Below are 22,448 nucleotides of genomic sequence, written 5' to 3' on the forward strand. Positions count from 1 at the left end.
GTATATCCTGCTGTATTTGGGTGTAACGTTCGGTATATGTCTATTGGGTCCAACTCCTCTAATATACTTTTCAAAGTTTTTGTTTCTTTATTGATTCTCTTTTGAGATGTTCTGTCCAAAGTTGATAGTGGTGTATTAAAGTCCCCCATTATAATTGTAGAGGCATCTATTCTTTCACTTAGTTTTTCCAGTGTTTGCCTCACATATTTGGAGGCACCCTTGTCAGGAGCAAAAATGTTTATGATTGTTCATTCTTCTTGAAAGATTATCCGTTTCACTAATATGTAGAGTCCATCTTTGTCTCTCACAATTGTTTTGCATTTAAAGTCTATTTTGTCTGATATTAATATAGGTACTCCTGCCCTTTTTTGGTTATTGTTTACTTGTATGATTATTTTCCAGCCATTCACTTTCAACTTCCTTGAGTCCCTGGGTCTAAGATGAGTTTCTTGTAGACAACATATAGATAGGCCATATTTCCTCATCCAGTCTTCCAATCTGTGTCTCTTAACAGGTGAGTTTATTGCACTGACATTTAGTGTTATTACTTTCAAGAAATTACTTATATTAGCCATATTTTCTTTGGATTTGTGTTTGTCTTATGTTGTTTGATTTTTCTTTTGTAGTTTTAGTTGTTCTTACACTCTCCTCCAACTCTGTCTCTCCTGTTTGTTTCTTTCCTCCTGCAGAACTCCCTTTAGTATTTCTTGAAGGGCAGGTTTCTTGTTGGCATACTCTCTTAGTTTCTGTTTATCTCTGAATATTTTGAGCTCCCCATCACTTTTGAATGCTGAATAGAGTATTCTTCATGAGAAATTCTTTTCTTTTAGTACCTTGACTATGTCATACCACTGCCTTCTTACTTCCATGGTTTCAGATGAGAGATCAGCACTTAATCTTATGGAGCCTTCCTTGTATGTGATGGTTCTCTTTTCTCTTGCTGCTTTTAGTATTTTCTCTTTGTTTTGTGCATTGGATAATTTGACAAGTATATGTCTTGGGGTAGGCCTGTTAAGATTTATGCTGTTTGGGGTGTGTTTTGCTTCCTGGAAATGTACATCCTTCTCCCTCAATAGGTTTGGAAAGTTTGCAGCCATTATTTCCTCCAACACCCTTTCTGTCCCCTTTCCCTTCTCTTCTTCCTCTGGGATGCTTATAATGTGTATGTTTGTGCATTTTGCATTGTCATACAGATCCCTAATTCCCTGCTGGATTCTTTCTATCTTTTTATCAATTAATTCTACTATCTGTTTGATTTCAGATATACTGTCTTCTACATCACTAATTCTTTCCTCTGCCTCTTCAAATTGGCTGTTATTTGCAGAGTGTATTTTTGATTTCTTGGATTGTGCTATTGATCCCCATCATCTCTGATCTTTTTGTGCATGATCACAATTTCTTCTGTATGCTCTCCAAGTGTTTTCTTAATATGCTTAATCTCTTCCTTCACTTCATTGAATTGGTCCGTGATACATGTTTTGAGAACTTTAATTACTTGTTTGGTGTTCCACTTCTCTTCCTGGTTTTTAGTTTGTTCATTGTATTGGGCCATGTTTTCCCGGTTATTGGTATGGTCTGTAGTTTTTTGTTGCTGTCTGGTCATCATTTTATCTTGTTGGGTTTATTCTGTTGATTATCTTCTTATTCTAGCCTTGGGGTTTAATTAGTTTTGTGTGTGTGTGTGTGTGTGTGTTAAGTCTTCTCTTTGTCACTTTTTTCTTCTTATTCTATTTCCTTGTTGTTGGCTAAGTTCCCTTGAAGGAAAATATTAAGTCTGGAGAAAGCAAAAGGGGCAAGAAAAGAAAAATATAATAATAGTATTGATAGTGAGTGTTAGCAGCAGAACCATATGAGATCTAGGAGAATGGATATAGAACTCATGGAAGCTGTGTATAATTATAACTGTAAAAAGGTGGAGTACCTATAATGAGATATTAAACTGAATATGGGGAGGAATATACTATTAATTAAAAGGTCAGTGTGATCAGGTGAGAGGGATAAAGAAAAGAGAGGACAATAACATAAAGAGTGAAAAAGTGGTAGAAAACAGATTAGAGGTATTAGAGATAAAAGTCAGAAATATTGGGGGCTAAACAGAGAGAAGTGGAATGTAAGAGAAAGAATAAATGATGGAGGAGAGAATGATGTAAAGGAAAGGGGATAGCATTGGAAGCCAAAATCAGTACACCCAGAAAAGAGAAAATTGAGGATGAGGAAGCACAGCAAATAAGAAATGTTGCCTACAGCACTAATATAAAAAATGAAAAAAAAGGGGGAGGGGAAAGGAGAAAAAAGTTAGAAGAAAAAAAAGCAGAGTGGGGGGAGGAAAAAAGGAAAAAAAAAAGGGCGGTGGGGGGAGGGATAAAGAGGAAGAAAAACAAGAAAACAGACTGGAAAAAAAAGACCAGACAAGGCCTCAGGCAAAGAATCCTCTTTGCAATTGAATAAACTGCTTAGGAGTCTGACCTTCCCTCTTTCTCCCTTCCTAACTTCCTTCTCTCTCAAGATAGCAGGAAGGCTGCCTGAGGGCTCCTGTAGGAAATTCAAATGGGTCCCTGGTGAATCAATTCACCTGAAAAAATAATGACTCTTAATTTCTTGAGAGAGCACCCATCTCTTGCCAGGACCCCTAAATATGCTATTGGAAGCCTGTAAATCATGTCCTACTGTCCCTCTCCCTTAGGTGTGCTACAAAGGGGCTGGTTAATTTTTTGACTCCAGGGCGTTTAGGTAAATTGGGCTCTCTCACCAGATTTGCCTCTTCTCTATTCCTAGGAAGGGGGGAACCAGAAAATTGAACCTGCACTCCTTGGCGCCTCTGCACCTCCCACCTAAACTCTCCCCCTTCTGGAGTTAGTCTGTGCCCTGAGGGGTAGGGCAATGCCAGATTTCCAGGAGTGCTGGGCTCAGTAAACAGAGACCTGGGAGAATGTGGACTCAGGGTATTTAGCGTGGGCCATGGGGGTCAGGGGACACAGGCTTGGGGTTCATGCATTTGGGGGCATGGGGCCTGGAGACTCTGACCCACGACCGGCCATTCTCAGTGAACACTGTGGCTCTTAGCCCTAGGAGGGGAGGGATTTACCTTCCCACAGTTTCTGCGTTCAGTGTTAGAAACCCACAGTTCGACCTTGAGCAAACACCAATTCTGCTGCAGTCTCTCCAGTTCGATGTCCAGACACCTCCCGCCCTGCAGGTTCCTGAAACAGCCTGCTCTGGTAGGACTCCGTCACCACACAGCCGGTCTTTTGTAAGGGAGATGACGACAATGTACATACTCAGATGCCATCTTGCCTCTTCCTCAGGCTTTTAAAAAATGTATTTTCTTAAAAATTTTTATTAAAAACTTTTTTTCTGGGACTCTGATTATATGAATGTGGAGCACAGTACTTATCTTTATGTTTTTAAACTTTATTCCTTCTGTGTGTCTTTGTGGGGGTGGGTGGGAATTCTGGCTTGATCTTCCAGCTCACCAATCCATTCTTCTGCTAAGATCAACCTATCTGTTGTATTATCTTTTTATGCTGTAATTGTTTCCATACCAAGTATCTTCAGTTGATTCTTTACAACTTCTGGCTTCTGTTTCATGTTTCCAGTATTGTCTTTTTTCTTTTTGAGAATACTTAGGGTACTTATTTTAAATTCATGCCCAGATTGGTCCATCAATTCTATTATTCAGTTTGTTGTTGTTTTTACATACATCTACAGTTTCTCAGAGATTTCATTGCTTTCTCCTGTGAGCTCAAGCCTCAGATCAGCTCTCTTGGCTGGTCATATTTTTGTAAAGGGGCTAAAACATCCTCATTTGTGCCCTTTTGGTGAGATTTTTTTCCCCAAGGGAGAGGAGGCATGCTTTCTTGTGGAGGACTCGTGCCCTCTCTGCCATGGCACTACTTTTTTTGAAAGAACTTTCTCTTTCATCTGTAATCCTCTGGCAATGGGGCAAGAAGAAAAACTCTTAGAAAGTTCCCCTGCTAAGCTAGGTTCTGGGGAAGCCCTGTGCCACTGTCCTATCCTGAGCAGCCCTGGGCTGCTGCTGCTCTTGGTCTGCCTTGCCTGGCAATCAGCTGGACAATGTGAGAACTCCAAACAGAAGCCACGCGGTGCCCAGCTGGTAACCAGCGCTGTGGCAAGGCAGCCTACCCCTGTGCCATCATTTGATTCCCCTCAGGCTGAGGATCCTACTTAGTTTCCTGCTTGGTCTCTTTGATGGCCTTTAGGGAAGTTTCCTATGGAGCATAATTAACACTGCCAGGCATCCATCTTAATCTTCACCTAAGACAAAACTCAGCTGTCTCTATGGCCGTTATAAGAAACCCAGAAGTAAACTCAGAAAGAGTCCTCTTGTTGATGTGGGGGGAGTGGGAAGTAGTGTATGTGGGAACCTCTTATATTTTTCAATGTAACATTTTTTGTGATTTATGCATCTTTTTTTAAAAAAGACAGTTTATTATAAAAGAAATAAATTTAAAAAAAGAAAAGAAAAAGAGTCCTCTTTTCTCTTCTTCTTCATTTAGTTTGGGACAGCAAAGAGAATCTGCAAAAACAAATCAAACTTCTAATCCTCATCCTCTGAACGAACCACCTCCAGGACAGTGACAATAAGAAAGCAGTTAACATCAGATGTGATCTGTGTCCACAGGCCTCTCCTGTTACTTTTACCGAATCTGTAGTTGGTGCTGGGGTTTAGTGTATACCCAGGGGACCTGAATCTCTGGACTGACCATGTGATAGCCAGGCCCTGAGCCGCAACAGACTTCAGCTCCTACACTCTGGTTTATGGGACTTACCCCTCTCAGCTAACATGGAGGTGAAGAAGGTCAACCACCACACCAGGGAGCCAAGGGTGACTACAACTGAAAGCCAGAGGATTGCATCCAGCATCTATTTGGAATCTAAGCCCCCTTTTGATATAAATGTGGAGTGGACACAACCATTCTAAGGTCCACAGGATGAAGGAATAGAGTATGGATTAGAGTGGACTTACTGATATTCTATTCATGAATTGTTGTGATTAGTAATCGAAGAAAATGTGGTATTGGTGTGGAGAAAGTGGCCATGGTGGCTGCTGGGGGTAGGGAGTGGGAGGAAGAGATGTGATGTGGGGGCATTTTTGGGACTTGGGGTTGTCCTGGGTGGTGCTGTGGGGACAGTTGCCAGACATTGTATGTCCTCCCATGGCCCACTGGGTGGACTGTGGGAGAGTGTGGGCTATGGTGTGGACCATTGACCATGAGGTGCAGCGGTGCTCAGAGATGTATTCACCAAGTGCAATGAATGTCTCATGATGATGGAGGAGGTTGTTGTTATGGGGGGAGAAGTGGCGTGAGGGGGGTATTGGGTATATGGGGACCTCATATTTTTTGAATGTAATATTAAAAAATAAATAAAGACAAAAAAAAAAAGAATAACAAGTATGGTGTGGGGAGAAAAAAAAAAAAGAAAGCAGTTAACAGTAAGCTCTCCTGGCCAGGGCACCTGTGCCAGCCAGGCCGGCATCTCTGCTCTATTCATGCTCCCACCCCGCTAGCCTGGGAGCACCCAGGAGGGGCTGGAGAGCAGGCCCGCCTACAGGTGAGGCTGGGTGGAGTACAGGCCTTTCTATCCATGCCATCCCATGTTGCCAGGGCTGCTGTAGCAGACCCCAGAAAGGGGTTGGCTTCACAACAGGCATTTACTGACTCGCTGCTCTGGTGCCTAGAAGTCCAAAGTCAAGTCAAGGTCATCCAGGCTGCGCCTTCTCCCAAGGCCTGTGGCCTCTGAATCGCAGGGCTCCTTGACCCAGCGCACTGTCCTCAGTCTCCCCAACCTCAGGCCTTTTAGACGGCCTCCAGGAATAGGGGAGGAGGTCCCGCCTGCCGGAGTGGGGCCACAGCGCAGGAATGAGGGTTCAGGTTTAGAATATGTCATTGTCGGGGTGCATACTTCCACCCAGCCCAAACAGGAGCTGGAGTGAGGAGCTTGGCTTGCCCTCTCAGCTCCCTCCTTTTGGGCTGCTGCACTGTCTCCTTTTGTGTAAATAATAGAAACACCCCCGTGGACGGCTGTTAGGAGGCATGGCTGGTGCTGTGTGGGTGAGCTGGGGAACCTGGAAGAGCTGGCCCCCATAGCATGCCGCCCTGCTGGCTGCAGGAGCTGTCATTGGCTGGGCTCTGGGTCCTCCTCCCAGACCCCCCATGCCCAGGGGTCCCTAGCCCTAGCCCTAACCCTAACCCTACCCTAACCCTAACCCTAACCCTAACCCTAACAAGTAAACAAAACTGGAATAACTTTAAGAGTCTATGTATCTGAGCCAAAACAGGTTCTAAAGAGAGTTCTCCAGGCAAAAAGTAATTATCTCAGACAGAACCACAGAAATGCAGGAAGGTCAAGAGAATAACAGAAAAGGCAAATGAATATATGTGCAAATATTTATAAATTATATTAATTGTATAAAACAATAATAATGTACACTATGGGGTTTAAATATACATATACTTAAAATTTAAGAAAACAGTAATATAAAAAAGTGGGAGGGTAATAAATAGATGTAGTATATTCTAAGGCATTTACAGGGAAATACTATATTTGAATATAGCAAGTTGAGGATGCATGTTGTTGCTTAACCAGGATTCTTCAACTAAACCACAGAGCACAAAATTAATTTGAATGACTATTTTTTCAATTCTCCCATGAATGATACATAACTAAGTCTAGAATCATAGGAGAAAAGTTCATCCATTCCACAAAATAGAAATCTGAAGGCATCAGGGCTTAATTCTCTCCTAAAATTCTGGTAATTCTGGTAAATAAAGATTACCACAGGTAAATGATAAAAGAATAATACAATTATATGTAAGTGACACATTGATGGAGGGGAAAATGGAATGATAAATATAGAACTTAAGCCATCAATCATTAAACATGGAAAGAGTTACTTCAATGGGTCAATCCACCACAGTGATGGACCAATTTTAAATAACTCTAAATAATATAAAGATACTATATCTATAATATTCTTAAACAACTTAAAAAGAGAAATATAATCATATTGGGAGACTTTAAAACCTCCTTGTCAGTAGCTGATAGAATAAGCAATTAAAATATCAGTAAAACCCTGGTTTATTGGACTTACCCCATTCAGCTAACATGGAGTTGAAGAATGTCAACCACCACACCATAGAGTCTAGAGTGCCTACAACTGAAAGCAGGAGGATTGCATCCAGTATCCATGTGGAATCTAAGCCCCCTCTTGACATAGATATGGAATGGACACAACCAATCCAAGGTACACAGGAAGGAGGAATACAGTAAGGGTTAGAGTGAACTTACTGATATTCTACTCATGAACTATTGTGGTTAGTAATCGAGAAAATGTGGCATTGGTGTGGAAAAAATGGCCATGGTGGCTGTTGGGTGTGGGGAATGGGAGGAGGAAATCAGATGTGGAGGCATTTTTGGGACTTGGTGTTGTCCTGGGTAGTGCTGCAGGGACAATTACCGGATATTGTAGATCCTCCCATGGCCCACTGGATGGAATGTGGGAGAGTATGGGCTATGATGTGGACCATTGACCATGAGGTGCAGCGATGCCCAGAGATGTACTCACCAAATGCAATGGATGTGTCATGATGATGGGGGAGAGTGTTGCTGTGGGGGGAGTGGTGGGGTTTGGGCAGTGGGGGTGAATGGGGACCTCATATTTTTTGAATGTAATATTTTAAAAAAATGAATAATAAAAAAAATCAGTAAAAATCCAACTTCCAGACAACGTGGCTAACAAACTTGTGCCTCCAGTGGAGGCACATGACATATTTAGAGCACTGAATCCAATGACAGAATATATTATTTACAAGTACACAATACAGTTGGCATATTCTGAGTCATAAAACAAGCTTCAACAAATTTCATAGGTTTAAAATCACGTGGAGTTTCTTCTCTGACAACAGAGGAATTAAGCTAGAAATCAATAAAAAAGATAACTAGAGAAGATCACCTTTGTGAAATTAAGCTTACACACTTCCAAATAACTTGTAGGATAATAAAAGAAATCGCAACAGAAATTTAAAAATATTTGAAATCACATAACAATGAAGTTATATAAAAATCAGCTGTTGTACTTAAGGCAGTTTTAGAGGAAAATTATTTAGAGTTTTAATGCATGCATGAGAAAAAAAGGTTAGAAATCTATAGACCAAGCTTCTATCTCTTGGAGGGAAAATGAATCCTGACCCCTACCTCACATCAATGACAAAAATCAAGTCCAGATGAATTGTTGATCTAAGTGTAAAAGATAAAATAATGTGTGGCAGTTTGATGGTTATGAATTCTAAAAATAGATATTGGATTAGGTTTGTACTGGTCTGTCCCTCTGGGCATATTAGATTATATTGGATTCAGACGTTTCACCTTTACTTGATTAAATAATGATTAAGGCTCTTGATTGGGCCGTGTCAGTAGGATGTTGCATCCTTGCACCCTTGGTGGGTGAAGACTCACAGAGAAACCACACCACAGAGAAGGGAGGTTGGAGTTTTAATCTTGGAGCCCAGGAAGTAAACACAAAGAAGAAGAACACAGAGGAATAGATAAACACACAGCAGAAGCCCCAGGGCGAGAGACAGTGTCATTTGCCTGATAGTCTACAGCTGGCCTTGTGGAGCAAGCAAAGCAGCTGAGCCTGGAGAGAAATGAGCCCCAGAAAGAGAGGAACCCAGGAAGCCTGAACCCTTGGCAGATGTTGGCAGCCGTCTTGTTCCAATACATGGCAACAGACTTTGGTAACGGAAGTAACTTATGCTTTATGGCCTGGAAACTGTAAGTTTCTACCCCAAATACCCTTTATAAGAGCCAACAGATTTCTGATATTTTGCATCAGCAACCCTTTGGCTGACAAATTCAATAAGCTTTAAAAGAAAATATAGAATATCTTTATGATCTTGGAATCATAAACAGGACACAAAAAGTACTAACCGTAAAAGAAAAATTGTCAAATTGGACTGCATAAAAATTATGAATTTTGGTGTATCAAGAGACTATTAAGAGGACAACCAGCAAGATGGCAGTGGAGAAAGGAGCTCCTAGAGCCAGGTCCTGCTACAGGGCAGTTAGTAAACACCCAGAGCTCTCTGGAGCTAGCTGAAGCACCTGCTTGGGGGCTCCAGGAGACCAGAAGCGCATCCTGCCACATCCTTGAAAGAGTGGAAGGAGGAGACTGGCCATCTGTGGAGAAAATTCGTAAGTAGAGTACTCCATGCCATGGGGGTCGGTGCCCATCCTCCACTGGAGGCACAAGCCGCCTCAGGAGCTATTCTGTGGCTGGAATTCAAAGTTCCACTTCCCAAATATGGGGAAGAGATGGTTGGGCACCAACTTCATCTACTGATGAGAAAATTTCAGTGGGCTAAAGTATGATCCTAAGAAAAGTTAAAGTTTGAACCTGTTCAAGTCAGAAAGAGGCTGGCAGCTGTCATCTTAACTCTGCACCTGGCAGGAAGGGAAGCAGGGCAGACTGAAAATCACAGTGCAGGTGGGGACTGGCTTCTTTCCATCCAGGTTAGATTGCAGCTCTAGCCTAGGCCCCAGACCCACCTCCAGCAGGGAGGAAGCTGGGGAACCTGCCCAGCCTCTCCAGGAAATTACTGGCCAAGTCACAGAAGCCAGTGATCATTCTACTTTGGCAGTGCAAGGCACCCCAGGAGCTGTTCTGTGGCTGGAATTGGAAGCTCCATTTCCAAAAAAACAGGGGAGGAAGAGATGGCTGGTCACTGACTTCAGCTACTGATTAGTAAATTCGGCTGGCTATAATAAAACCCTAAGAACGGCTAAAATATGAACCTCTCCAGGTCAGAGAGAGGCTGGTGGCCACCATTTTGACTCCACCCCTAGTATAAGGGAAAGCCGGGCTGACTGAAAACCAAAGTGATGGTAGGGACTGGTTTCTTTCACCCAGATCAGACTGCAGCCCTAGCCTAGGCTTCAGCCCCACCTCTGGCAGGCAGGAAGCTGGCAGGCCCTGCACCACCCTATCCAGATAACTGCAGATACATTTGGCTGGCACAGATTAAATCAGAAATCTACTGGGACAACTGCAGTCATCTTGGGCCCATACTGCATAGACTGCTGCCCACACCTGCACCTCCATCCCCGCCCCAGGCAGAGGAGAAAGGAGGATGAAGCTTCAACAGTCTCTCTCAGCAACTATAGTCTAGGCCTGCATGACTTGGATTATTCCACAGAGCTGTGACTCTGCCCCTACCCCTGGCAAAGGAAAAAGTTGGAAAGCTTCATCAGTCTCTGGGGCAATGAGGGCAGCTTGAGCCTCCAGTTTATAGCACTAACTACATCCTTGGCTCTGACTGCACAACCAGCAAGGGAGAAAGGGCAGGAAGCCTTAAACTTAAAAGAAAAATTGCACCCAAAATAAATACTCTATAAGCCAGATGCCAAGATATCAACAAAAAATTACAACCCCCACCAAGAAACAGGAAGCTATGACCCAGTTAAAGGAACAAGATAAGCCTCCAGATAACATAAAGGAGTTGAGACAACTAATCATAGATACTCAAACAAATCTCCTTAAGAAATTCAATGAGATGCCTAAAAAGGATATATATATATATATATTTTTTAAATATTACATTCAAAAAATATGAGGTCCCATTCAACCTCACCACCCCCACCCCCACTCCCCCCACAGCAACACTCTCTCCCATCATCATGACACATCCATTGCACCTGGTAAGTACATCTCTGAGCATCGCTGCACCCCATAGTCAATGGTCCATATCATAGCCCAGTCTCCCACGTTCCATCCAGTGGGCCCTGGGGGGATCTACAATGTCCCGTAGTTTTCCGTGAAGCACCACCCTAAAAAGGATATTAAGACGACACTGGATGAGCACAAAGAACTTGAAAGCATACACAGAAAATTAGCAGATAATATGGGAATGAAAGGTGCAATAAATGAAATTTAAAAAACATTGGAATCATATAATAGCAGATTTGAGAAGGCAGAAGAAAAGATTGGTGAGCTTGAAGAAATGGCCTCTGAAAGTGAACATACAAAAGAACAGATGAAGAAAGGAATGGAAAAAACTGAACAAGGTCTCGGGGAACTAAATGACAGACTAAACATACGTGTCATGGGTGTCCCAGAAGAAGAGAAGGGAAAAGGGGAAAAAGGAATATTTGAAGAAATAATGGTAGAAAATTTCCCAACCCTATTGAAGGACATAGATATCCATGCCCAAGAAGCACAATGTACTCCCATCCAAAAAAATAAGCATAGACCAATTCCGAGCACATACTCATCAGAATGTCAAGTGCCAAAAACAAAGAGAGAATACTGAGAACAGCAAGGGAAAAGCAATGCATAACATATAAGGGATACCCAATAAGATTAAGTGCTGATTTCTCACCTGAAACCATGAAGGCAAGAAGACAGTGGTGCGATATATTTAAGATAATACAAGAGAAAAATTTCCAGCCAAGATTCTTATATCTGGCAAGATTATGTTCCAGAAATGAAGGTGAGTTTAGAATATTCACAGGTAAACAGAAACTGAGAGAATTTCTAAGCAGCAAGAGCAGGTTTTCAGGAAATTTTAAAGAGTGTGCTAGAGCCTGAAAAGACAGGACAGAGAGGCCTGGAAGAGAGTCTAGAAATGAAGATTATATCAATGAAAGTAACTAAAAGTGTCAAAAGAGTGGTGAAAATAAAATGACAGATAAAACACAAATAGTCAGGAATAAACTTAACCAATGAAGTAAAGCACTTGTATTCTGAAAACTACAACTCAGTGTTAATTCAAAAAAAGGCCTAAATAACTGGAAAAGCATTCCATGCTCACAGATTGGAAGACTAAATATCATTAAGATGTCAGTCCTACTGAAATTGATATACAGATTCAATGCAATCCCAATAAAAATTGCATCAGCATTTTTAGTTGAAACCATGATTATCAAATTTATTTGGAAGGATAAGGGGTCCTGCATAGCCAGAAACATCTTAAAAAGGAAAAGCAAACTCTCCTCTCTAGACTTTAAATCATATTACCTAGCTATAGTGGTAAAAACAGCATGGTACTGGCATAAAGACAGACACATAGACCAATGGAGCCAAATTGATGGTTCAGAAACAGACCCTCACATGTTTGGTCAAGTGATTTTTGACTAGCCTGTTAAACCCACAAGCTCAGGCAGAACAGTTCACTCAACAAGTGGTACTGAAAGAACTGGACACCCATACTCAAAAGGAAAGAGGACCCTTTCTCATGTCTTATCCAAAAATTAACTCAAAATGGATCAAAAACTTAAAAATAAAAGAACCATAAAGCTTCTAGAAGAAATTTCAGGAAAATATCTTCAAGACCTGGTGGTAGATGATGGATTCTTAAAGGAGATAAGAGAACTGAGATGGACTACTGATGTTTAATGTATGTGATTTTAATTAGCACTACTGTAAAAGTGTGGAAATGTATAGAGTGGATGGTAACACATAGTAACAGCTAGTTTATAAATGGGGATATGGCTGAAAAATGGTAGTCCAGGTATGTAAATGCCAATTGGCAGAATGCTAGAGAATAATCTAGGAACTGAATAGCACAGTAAACTAAGGGGTGGATAAGAATTGTGGTTGATGGTACAGATGCAAGAGTGTCCTTTGTGAACTAGAGCAAATGTACATCATTTATTGCAGGGTGGTGGGGATGTGCAGAAGCATGGGAAAAATACAACTGGAGTGACCTATGGATTGTGGTTAGCAGTAATAATATTCTTGCATCTATGCCAAAGATGTACTGTGTTGATAATGGGGCAGTATGGAAAATGTGTGCCAAATGTACATTATGAACATGGTAACAGTCAGATGATGATATCTGTAACAAATATTTCACCATAGTGTGGTGTGGTGATAGAGGGGTGTTGTTTAAGAATTCTGCACATGTGCATGATTGTTTCATAAGTTTATACTTCTATCATAAAAATATATTTTAAAATAGTAATAGGATGGGTAGGGGTAGAAATACACCAAATGCAAGATAAGGACAATAAGTAGTAGTGCGATTTTGACAGTATTCTTTCATAATTTGTAACAAACGTCTCACAACAATGCAAGGTGTCAGTAGAGGGTTGATATATGGGACCCTTGTATGATGTGATGCATGTTTGCTCTGTTAAGTTCACAACTTTTACTATACACTTGTTTATGTATGTTCATATATAAGTGATATAAAGATAATAAAAATAGGGTGGGTTGGGGGAAAAATACTTTGGTTAGTAATAATATTTTGACAATGCTCTTCAATCAGTTAAAAATGTTTACAATTCAAGATATTGGTGGTAGGGTGAGGTACCATAGTCCTGTATGACATATGTTTGTTTTGTAAGTTCACAACTATTACTATACACTTATTGTTTATGTATGAGTGATATACTTAAATAAATTTTTCAAAAAGACTATTAAGAAAGTTAAAGGCAAGAAGGTGCTCACAAAATGAATAACCGATAAAGGATTCCTAGTCAGAATTCCTAGAAAACCAATTAGAAACAGACGGCCCTAACAGTAAAACAGGCAAAAGAGCAACAAGCACTTCACAGATAGGATAGCTACATGATTTGGGAAAATGTGAGCCAGCATTAGTCATCAAGGAAATGCCTATCAAATCCTCACACCCACCAGAACAAGTAAAATGAAAAACACAAGACAACACCAGGTGTTGACAAGATATGGAGTATCAAGATATGTGGTGGTCTGGAGATGTACCCCAGAAAAAGCACAGTTCTTAAACTTAATCCACTTCTGTGGGCATGGACCCATTGTAAGTAGGACCTTTTGTTGAGGGCACTTCAGTGAAGGTGTGGGCCACTGCAGGATGGGCCTTAATCCTATTACTTGGTAAGCAGAGAGAAATTCAGAGAAAGAGAAAAAGCCACAGAGGGAGCAGCCAGAAGTGGGATGTTAGTGGAACCCAGAAGAGGAGGGAGGGGCCAGGAGAGGCTACCATGGGCCAGCCAAGAACCAAGGGTCACCCGCAGCCAGTCCCACACAGACTCGGAAGAAAGCATCGCCTTATGGAGCCCTGATCTGAACCTTTTTCGTAACCTCAAAACTGAGCCATTAAATTTCCATTTTTTAAGCCAACCCATTTTAAGTATTTGTTTAAGCAGCCAAGGAAACTAAAACAATAGGAAGGCAAATTTGACTTTGCAAAACTCTGGCAGTATCTACTAAAGCTGAACTCCTAGGTATAAACACAATGCAAAAATGTGTATGTAAGTATACCAAAAAGTATGTACAGACATGTTCATATTTGCACTAATAATACTGGAAACGACCCAAACATCCATGGGCAATGAAATGAGAAACATAAATGCAGCACATTCACTCAGTAGTACACACTATACAACAATAAGAATGTAAATCAGACTACTTGCAAAATCATGGATGCATCTCACAAGCAATGTTGAATTAAAGAAGGCAGACACCAAAGAACACACCGTGTGCCAATCCATTCAGAAAAAGTTCAGAAACCATCGACTGTGATCTGTCGTGATGGAAAGGGCAGTGCCCTTGGGGGCGAGGACTCTGGAAGGCAGCGTCAGGCTTCTGGAGCAGGAGTCTCTTGGTCTTGTTGCTGGTTACATGTGTGTCCACTATAGTCATGACTTCAGCAGTTTTTGGTGTATATTTTGCATTTCAATAAAAAGTTCACTAAAATCAAAACAAAAACAGTGTAGATATATATGTATTAGATAAGAAAAGGTTACAAAGCACTGTATGTGGAATGACCCCATGCTTTTTTTTATAAACAGAAATAGGATATACACTAACATTCGTTTATTTAAGAATATTTATTGGGCACCTGTTATGGGCTGGTAGACAATCTATGCAGAACTACCCCATGTGGATGACCATCGCATGCACTCCCTTCTCCAGCTCTCCTGCCAAGTCAAGCCCACACACCCCAGGACCGCTTTATGCAATCTCATGTTCCATGTTGGGGAGATGAACGACTCTCACAGGAGCAGACAGCAGTGGATGTGTGTGTCCTAGGGACTCAGGGTGGAACTTCTCTGGCTCGGGAACACCACGCCACTGGCGTGCTTATGGTGGGTGCCGTGCACAGCACTGGGGGAACACCTGGAAAGCACAGGCTATTTCTACGAGAAAAGACACTAGCCTGTGGGAATGCTGGGCGGCAAGGAGCCTGAGCCGTGAGCTTGCGGGTAATATCGGGCTGCGGTGGAGGTGCTCAGACTTGGAAGTGCAAACATCAGCTCCAAGGTGAGTCTTCCCTGGCGTGCCATCCCCTCCAAATATGCAGCTGACTCTCAAACACACCACGAAACGTCATCTCCAGATTAGAAAGATTTTTTCTCCAACCTGAAAAAGGCAGAAGTAAACAAATCTAATAATTTCAACTTGACTAACATTCAGTATTTTATAATAAGTTAATATTGGACAAGAGAATGGTATTCTGGTCCAGAATATTTTTTAAAAGACATTTAAACTTTTAACATTAAGCAAAGCACAATACAGGCTTTAAAAATTAAAGGAAAAATATTTGATTCTTTTTTCTTCCTCTTGTCTGAAGAAGAGAATTTCACTGTTCACTAGTCTCTGAGAAATGAAACCAGAGAAGTCTCCTGCAGCATCATAGAAACTGAAAAGGCACCCAGTCACCCCACTGTCACCCTACTGTCACTCCCCACCACCGTATGTGAAGCCACGTGTTCAATGACCCACTGCCCCAGAGCTGAAGAATGTATTTCCTGTCACATATCAAGACAAACTACATGTGTAATGACACGAGTATCATGTAATGGATGAGCACAGGCTGAGCTCCTCCCTCATGCCACCTCTGGGTGCTCCTGGAGAGGGCTCGTCTACACTGGCTCTGGGCTTCCTGCTCTCCTGGAGAGGGCTCGTCTACACTGGGGCTGAGCCTCTGCTCCCGCTCACTGGCTGTGTCTCCTTAAGGAAATACTTTCTGGCCTGAACCTCCGTTTGCTGTTCTGAACAGTGGATGCCCCCCTTCCTGCTGAGAGGGCTAAATACAAAGGCGGCAGGTCCAGCTGGGGGGGGTCCTGCCCCAGGTCTGGCCCACCTCCTGGGGAGCAGCATCCATTGCACATGATGGAAACCAACAGCCGAGGCTGGCGTCTCTTACTCTTTGAGATGTGGGGTCTTGTCTGGACGTGACGGCCCAGCTCAGTGTGACCGACATGTGTCTTCTCCACATGGGATTTCTCTGCAGCACGACCGAGCCTGTGACCACGTCCCCCGTGTGGACCGTAACGGGGTCGTCCATCATAAACAGAGTCTGCTTCCAGTGCGTCGTGCTGCAAGACATGGGGGTTGGGGTCAGAAGACAGCCTGCCTCTGTCCAGAGGGTCTGCAGTCTCCTCCCTGGTGCCCCAGCCACTGTCCACTGACCACCACGTTTGAGGGGAATGAAAAGGCGGAGATGAGAAACCAGTGTGAATGAAGGACCATTTCCACAGGAGCTCCTGGGTTTAGAATCTTAAACACGCTGCACCCAAGCCAGCCTGCACACAAGGAAGCTAATCTCTGGCAGTCAGATGAAGACATACTCTTTCCTTTAAAAAGAATTTGGGGGAGCAGAGGTGGCTCAAGCAGTTGGTGCCTGCCTCCCACATGGGAGGTCCCAGGTTCGGTTCCCAGTGCCTCCTAAAGAAGATGAGCAGACACAAGTGACCAATGAGCAGGAAGCAGATGTAAACCAAGTGGGTGGGCACCCAGATGGCAGGTCCCGGGTTCAGTTCCTGGTGCCTCCTAAAGAAGAGCAGACAATACGCAGACAGGTGAGGGAGCCATTTTGGGGGTGGAGTGGGGGAAGTTAGTAAAGAAATTTTGTCCCTTGAAACATCTGCCTTCCAAAGAGTCTAGCAAACTCTAAAATTCTGTTTTTGTGCTTGACAATCAGGAATTACAGCAGAGTTTAGGAGAGTTGGAGCGAAGATGAAACATGCACCTGCGCAGCCCCAAGCATGACAGCTAATGCCACATGTCAGCGTGGTGGGTTATGGTGTCCAGCTGCTGGGGCCAGCAAGCTCTGGCCTGATGGTTACTGTGAGGGTATTTCATAGACGGATTTACACACCTGCATCTACAGTCAACAAAGGAGACTGCTGTCAGCGCTGAGGGGAGTCTCCTCATCCAATCAGGTGGAGGCCTTAAGCTAGAACTGAGGGTTTCAGAAGTCAGAGAGAAGAGTTTCTATCTGTAATTAAGCTAGCCAGTTTCTTCTGGGGAGTTCAACTTCACCTTCCTCTGAATTTCCAACAATGCAGCTAAATCTCAATTTATTAGAAACCCTAACACACCACACGTGCTCATCAAAAGGAGCCAAGGGGCACCCACGGGGGAAGCGGAAACCTCGCAGCCCACAGAGCCCGACTGCACCTGGGGCCTGGGCAGCCCAGCAAGCCCCCTGCACCTGCCCAGCGACCCACCATCACCCAGGCACCTACTTCTTCATTACAGGGATTTCCCTGGCCTGGAGAAATCCCTAAGCTCACACCTTTTGCCACACTTCCTGGCATGTTAACAGTGAAGGCAAACGTGTATCACGTTACACTCATCAGAGCTGTGCTTGCACAGCAGCCCAGACACAGACCACACTTACAGGTGAAATGGCCCGGTACTCAACACCAGCTGCGGCTTGTCTTCTTCCAGATTCTGGAATCTTACACTAAACCAGGCAGTAAATCCATGCAGAGTACCAGCTTTTTGATATCGAAGCACAATTCGCCTTTCATTGTCTGTGTTCAAATAAACGAATAAGAAAATAAACACCCATCTCATAAGCATGTGAAATGCCCAAGTCTAGTAAGTGTCCACTTGGTAAGATGCTTCTTCTGTATCAGTGTGTCCCTCGCTCACTGAACATTATACAAAACATACCACATCCTACTCTGAACTAAATAGCTGTGCTATTTCAGTAATTATGAAACACTGCAACATGCTAGTTAGCTGAGCACATGGAAATCCTACAAAATTTCCTCCTAAGGCAAGTACACAGGGGCAGGAGTGGGTGGGAAATGGGATTCCTCTGGAGTGACTGACGAGTTTAGGTAAGGGCTGGTGGTGATGGTCACACAACATTGTGAATGTAATTAACACCACTGAACCGTATACTTGAAAATGGTAAATAATTGTTAGGCTGTTTATACGCTACAACAGAAAAACCCACAGAAATGTACAACACAAAGCGTGTACCCTAATGTGAACCATGAACTGTCGTTAGTACAATAGTAATGTTGTTTCATCAGTTTTAACAAAGGTGCCACACTAAGGCAAATGTTAATGGTGGGGAAAACTGTAGAGGTCTGTAGGAACTCTGGACTCTGCAAAATTTTTCTGTAAACCTACAACTGCTCTAATAAAAAAAATCAAACCTTACATTGTAAATTCAAACACTGCAGATAATCAGAGAAGTTTTCAAGCATTTTAGGCCTTGTTTGCCTAACTCGATGTCTCCAAATATGTACAGAATACTTTCTATGCTCGGTACTTTGCATTAGGTAGAAAACAAGAGCTCCAGACTGGACCTCCACGAATCCAAAATTAACTGAAACCTAAAAAGTTCAGCTCACAGAAGAGAGCAGGAGTGGACTGGCTGCGTTAACCAGCTGTTCCTGGATCTGAGTAAACACCTCTGTCAGGGACGGACACTGCCCCCTGCCCCCCCAGTGCCCAGGTAAAGGGGGCTTCCTCTTGGACTCACAGCAGCGCCACCTTGTGGAAAAGGAAAGTAACTGAAAGAATTTTTAGAAAGAATTTGGTAGTACCTGTTTAGGATGCTCGGAGGGGATGGTCTGATGTGGGACGGGCTCCTGGGGAATGTCTGAATGCTCATTTTGCCAGACTGGGTTGTACCATTGGGTAGAGACCCAAGTAGTGAGAGTGGGGGTGGACCCACATCCTGGGGAGGACTAATGCCATCAAATAGAGGGAACTGTATCTCTCGAGAGAAAGGGTGGCTCCCAGGGCATTAGGGCAGTTGAGCAAGTCAGGCCCTAAACACTGTTGCAAGTATCTCTGGACGTGGCTCCTCAGGAAATGGAGGTTGGCTGTCACTGCGGGCCCCAAGGAGAGGGGAAAATGGATGTTGAATGGATGGAACCAAGGTAAATGTGGGGTAAGAGAGGAGTTTCGCGAGAGTACACAAGGATGGATATAAAACATGTAATATTACACCAAAAACATATAGGGGATGAAAGACTAATAATGTAAACCATAATGTAAAACATAGGATAAGTAAAAATTTAGAAAACTGTATATCCTAAAGTATGGACCACAATGTAAGCACAGATGTCACCTTGTTTGAAAGCTATTGTCTCAGAGTCTGTACATCAGTTTAATATGATATGAATAAGTTACAAGAATATCGCTGTGGAAGGGAAAAGGTTTTATGGTAGATGTGTGGGAGTACTGTATATTGTATATATGAATTACTGTGATCTAGTGCTCTTGTGAAGAGAAGCTCAATAATTAGGAAAAAAGAAAAGAAAAAGATAGGATGTAGAATTTTTCCAAATCAATACGTATTCTATATCTAACCTTTAAACCCATTGCTATATTCCATTTTACTACTAAGGGATCCTGACATTATATTGGGCTTCACTTTTCAGGAAGCTTTGGATCACAGAGTGGTTCAACAATGGCAGCAGAGGAATACTGATATAGGATGCTATTGACAGAGCTATACAGGGCATATGTCCAGGGTGCATGGTAATGTTTGGATATACTCATAGTGGCAACAATTAAAAACTACAGCTGGGGGGTACTGGGTTCCTGGCCGGGGGTGCTCTGTCATGGTCCCTAGGGGAGCAGCGGCAGTCCCCCAGGTGCAACGGTAAGGACCAGGAAGGAATGAGGGTCCAACAGTGAGCCCATGATACTAATGACTATGCTTGTGAGCCTATATGCCTGCAATAAAAACAAGGCCTAGAGCAGCACTGTGCCTAGGAGTTTCCTCCTGACAGCCTTCATGTTACTCAAATGTGGCCAGTCTCAAAGCCAAACTCAGCATGTAAATGCAATGCCTTCCCCCCAGCGTGGGACATGACACCCGGGGATGAGCCTCCCTGGCACCGAGGGATCACTACCAAGTACCAACTGATGATGCAACTAGAAAATGACCTTGAATTAAAGGTTCAACATGGACCGGCAGAATATCCCTGTCTACATATAATAACAGGAGTTAAAAATGCTGTTTGACCTAAATTAAGGGGGAAATGGAAAGGACAAATGAGTTTATATGGCTATGAGTCTCTAAAAAAGAGTCTGGTGGATGTCAGAAGAATTGCCCTTATGCACACATGAGCAGAGTCTCAGAGACAGATAAAGTAGATACAACCCCAGGTATTGGTTCTTTTGAGGGCTAAAGAGACCCACATGTTCTAGGGTCAGCTCCTACACTTTGATTTACTGGACTTACCCCACTCAGCTAACATGGAGTTGAAGAATGTCAACCACCACACCATGGAGCCTAGAGTGCCTACAACTGAAAGCAGGAGGATTGCATCCAGTATCCATGTGGAATCTGAGCCTCCTCTTGATATAGATGTGCAATGGACACAACCAATCCAAGGTCCACAGAGAAAAGGTGGCATTGGTGTGGGAAAAATGGCCATGGTGGCTGATGGGTATGGGGAATGGGAGGAAGAGATGAGATGTGGAGGCATTTTTGGGACTTGGAGTTGTCCTGGGTGGTGCTTCAGGGACAATTACTGGACATTGTAAATCCTCCCAGGGCCCACTGGATGGAACGTGGGAGAGTATGGGCTATGATGTGGACCATTGACCATGAGGTGCAGAGATGCCCAGAGACATACTTACCAAATGCAATGGATGTGTCATGATGATGGGAGTGTTGCTGGGGGGGGAGTGGTGGGGTGGGGGGGTTGAATGGGACCTCATATTTTTTTAATGTAATATTTTTACAAAATGAATAAAATAAAATTTAAAAAAAAGAAAAGACTTGAAAATTTATTTCAAATTCCATGATGAAACTGAAGATAAGTAATTTGAATCTGAAGATGCTGAGAATATTAAACTTACAGTCCGAAAATAATTGAGGATGCTGAAATGAGTATCTATAAAGAAAATGTAAAAAATATATAAAAACAGAAAATCAGAATAAACTATAACAGAAAAATGACTGAAAAAAAAATCAATGCTAAAAAGTTTCTATATTCATATATATAATGGTAAATCACACATGCCCCAACATTCCCCTGTAGGTACCACTCTCAGGTTTATAGGCTTTGCTTACTTAAGAAAAACAAAACAAAACAGAAACAGTTCACCTTTTTCTCACCTCTAGATCAGAGATTTGCACAGTTCTCAAGTCCAGCTGTAATATAGTACATGGTTCAGAGAGGCAGTCTTCTGGTTTCAAAATGTGATTATACTTGGGCTTTGAAAAAAACTCCTTAATTGCTAAAGATCTGGGAAGAGGTCACAATCATTACAACGAGCATCTTAGGCTCTGAAACGTAAATACTTAGCGTGTTTTTTTCTTCCAAGTAAGCAGGAAGCCTGATTCCCTGAACAGCAGGACTGTGGGGCTGGGGGCTGTGAGGGGCCCCTCCCTCCCTCACTGCTGGAGGACTGAGCCTGTCGAGGAACTGGGCCACCCCCTTTCCTGTCGTATTTGCGAGGATCTCCACACAGACGTATAACCTCCGAGAAACGGGGATGCCGTGCAGTTTCTTTAGTTTCACAACTGTTTCCTATTTCAAATGATCTTCCATGGCTCTTCTCTTCACAGCTAACAGAAAGGATATTCCTGTTCTAGGTTACGCTACAATAAATCAAAAGAGCTGAAGCTGCCCATTGGAGACTGAATCTTTTGAAATATCTGTGCTGTGGCTACATAAATTAATCCCAGAAACAGACAGCCGAGACTCACAGCCCTCGGCGCTCCCATTTTGTTTACTGTACCACATGCTTACCAGAAAGTAATTCATTATTTACCACAGGAACATTTCCAAAAGGAAGCATACTGATAACTTAAAATAGCAAATAAAAGCAAACATTTTACTAAAGCTTCCATTATACACAGGTATTTTTTTTTCCTTTCTGAGTGATTTATTTTATTTTTTTTATTGACTTTGTAATAATATTACATTAAAAATATATATATATGAGGTCCCATTCAACCCCACCACCCCCACCCCACCTCTCCCCCCCCCCTCCCAGCAACACTCATTCCCATCATCATGACACATCCATTGCATTTGGCAAGTACATCTTTGGGCACCTCTGCACCTCATGGTCAATGGTCCACATCATGGCCCATACTCTCCCCCATTCCATCCAGTGGGCCCTGTGAGGATTTACAATGTCCGGTGATTGCCCCTGAAGCACCATCCAGGGCAGCTCCATGTCCCAAAGACGCCTTCACCTCTCATCTCTTCCTGCCTTTCCCCATACC

General features: G+C 42.8%; 1 pseudogene; it reads right to left on the bottom strand.

Annotated features, from left to right (window-relative positions):
* Window positions 1–4,495: 4,495 nt before the first annotated feature.
* LOC131278817 (protein arginine N-methyltransferase 2-like) overlaps window positions 4,496–22,448 on the bottom strand; it is an 87,639-nt pseudogene continuing 69,686 nt past the window's right edge.

Source organism: Dasypus novemcinctus, chromosome 6 (genome assembly GCF_030445035.2).
Source record: "Dasypus novemcinctus isolate mDasNov1 chromosome 6, mDasNov1.1.hap2, whole genome shotgun sequence".
Taxonomy (NCBI): domain Eukaryota; kingdom Metazoa; phylum Chordata; class Mammalia; order Cingulata; family Dasypodidae; genus Dasypus; species Dasypus novemcinctus.